Below are 2,801 nucleotides of genomic sequence, written 5' to 3' on the forward strand. Positions count from 1 at the left end.
TAAAGTGTGTCAGAGAACATACTTATCATAATTACACTGCAATTGCTCTTTAACAAGAGTGGAATTACAGTCACCATATTATGAAGTATGACAGTGTTATCTTTACACATTATTTGTCTTAAAGCACAACCTAGAGGACCTTTTAATTGGTATCTGCTTAAGATGGTGATTAGAGAAGAGACCTAGAGTGAGCTCTGGCTCAACAAGAAGATTTTGGGCATGTGGTCGTGGTGTGGGGGCTGGATGATTATTTTGGGGCCCTGTTTCTGTCTTGCAATGCATTATCCTCAAGGAGCAGTGCTGCTGATGGGCTTCTGCATGGAAGCTTATGCCTCCTCCCAAAGACATGGGGACAGTAGTGGTTAGCAGATGCACCCATGAAAGCCTGTTGATGAAGGAACACCAAGATCTCTGGACCACCGTGGCTTGTCCAGACTCCTGCCTTGCTGCAGATACCTCTCTCCTTCCACAGACAGCTCAAGGAGCCTGGAGTGGCCAGCTCAGATTTGCATCTCTGCCATTAAGGACACTTCAAGGTAGCCCTTTCTGAGCATCTGCCAGGTGGTCCTGCCTACATCTTGAACATCAAAACCTAGTGGTTAAAGCACCATGTCACCAGACTGAAAATTCCCTTTTTTTCTCAAGCCTTGGGCAAATTCTGCTCTTTTCCTTAAAAAGACTTCAGATAAAACGTACAAGTTCTTTTCATATGGTAGCTCAGCCCACAAGTTAGAGTGGGACAACTTAGTTCACCCTCTCTTCATGGCTCAGGGATTTTCCTGCATCCTCCACAGGGTCATCCCTTAGCCTAGAGAAGATGGTTTGCAGGTGAGGAAGCTGAGAAGATAGGTAGGGATGCAAGCACATGTCTACTTCACCACCCCTGCTGCTGCTATGGTGATGCCTGGCAGGGAGAAGGTCATGACATGCTGCAGATTCACCTCCCAGAGTGCATGCCAAAGCACTCCACCATCTGGATGGATCAGATAGATCCATCAGTCCTTCATCCCAGGCAGGGGAGACTGAGCTGGAGATCCTGCTGACTCAAATCAAGTTTGCTCTCCAAGATCTGGGTCACTGCCCAATGAAGTCAAGACTCTTTGATCCATGAAACTCTTAAGCTGCCTCACCAAACCACTCCCAAAGAGGCCAAGATTGAACCAATCCTTCCTCATCACATTAGCAGACAAGTTTGTAGATCTGTGGGCTTCTCTCAGGTCAAAATTTAGGGGTCTCGTGGTGGCCATTGCCAGTAGAATTTATTTACTGAATTAAACCCTCAGATTCTTGAGGAACGTATGTTGTCTCCTAGCTTGGTCTGCCAAAGGCAGAAACAAACAACCTGAACCCACATTTACTTTCTGCAGTATTTATGATTCACCAAAACAACTGCTCTTGGCAATTTTGCAAAGCAGGAACTTTATTTCAGTAAAAAATTAGTTGGACAAATATACTGTGATGTAGGCTTGGGCAAGAATGTGTCTGAGTGTGTGGGCTTCTTACAGGATATTCAAGGAGCTCCAAGAAGAGGAGGATGAATCAGAGTGAATGAGTGAGAAGAAGCATGCATAAAAAGGGTCTTTACAGCTGCATGAAAACAATATGTGGGTATTGAACTCAGGAAAAAAGAGATGGATTCCTGGCCCTGCTGACGTCAGGGAGGTTTCTTGGATTCAGGGAATAACTTTGGATCTGTAACCAAAAACAGGTGGTGTTTATTTGTGAAGAAAATGGCTACAAACTACACAAGGAAGTTCCCACCCTGCTTGAGTTCAATCTCTAACTCCACTGATTACCAGAAGCCTCCTGAGCCATGATGACCTCAGGTTATTAACTCTGGAGCTGCTGAGCATCTTCTTGTCATCCCCTTTTCTCTCTTTGCATCCCGCATCTATAATTTTGCCAGTTACTGATCTTTAAAATTTAAGTCTTGGGATTCTTTTCCTTCATCTTCGCTGGTTTTTAACCAGCTTTTTGAGATACTTGGATTCATGCAGAAAATCATCATTATTCAAGTGAGTAAAAGGCTGCAAAGAGCACTCCAGGGGATCAGCTGTTCCCATGGGCATGCAGAGATGGAGGAGAGAAGTTAAGGGAACCTTCTGCCAGGGGTAGGCTGAGTTGATGAGGTGAGATCTTGAACCCATCTTAAATATTCTGAGCCGTTCAGAGGTGTAGGGTATGCTCAGGGTGATGTGATGGGTGGGAGAGCTGATGCCTGTAGTTGTTTCAAGCACAGATGATCATCTCCTCATAAAAGTCCCACTTCCCATTCATCTTGCCTCTCCTACCACGATGCTAAATGTCTTCAGCCAGAAACCTGCAGCACTTTTCCCATTTCTTTTTCTGGGTTTTCATTTCATCCATCTCCTTCTTGAGCTTGTAATGTGAGGCAGCATTTCTGCCTGGTTGGGGTTTTAATTGTTCTTAGTTTCCAATCAATCAGAAGCCCTAAATCATAACCTTAAGATGTGCTGCTGCTGTCTTACATGAGTTTTTGTGTGCTTACACTTAACTCAAGAAGGAGGATAAGATTTGCTTTACAGAGAGGCTGTGAGCATTGCTGCCCAGTCCTTCCAGATCCTCCTAGATAGAGAATGGCTTTTTATTATTGTGGTGGGAATCAAACTGACACGACTATCCCTGAGGAATAAAAAATCTGGCTCCTGCAATGACACAGTGACCCTCACGTCCCTGCCACTCTTTTTTGCTCGGTGGTAGAAATTGCTGCTGCTGAACTTCTCTAGAAGATTGCCAGGCTTTGTGGCCCAAGTTCAAGGGCCTTTCTCTTTCTGGATGTG

Source organism: Merops nubicus, unplaced genomic scaffold (genome assembly GCF_000691845.1).
Source record: "Merops nubicus isolate BGI_N331 unplaced genomic scaffold, ASM69184v1 scaffold9852, whole genome shotgun sequence".
NCBI lineage: Eukaryota > Metazoa > Chordata > Aves > Coraciiformes > Meropidae > Merops > Merops nubicus.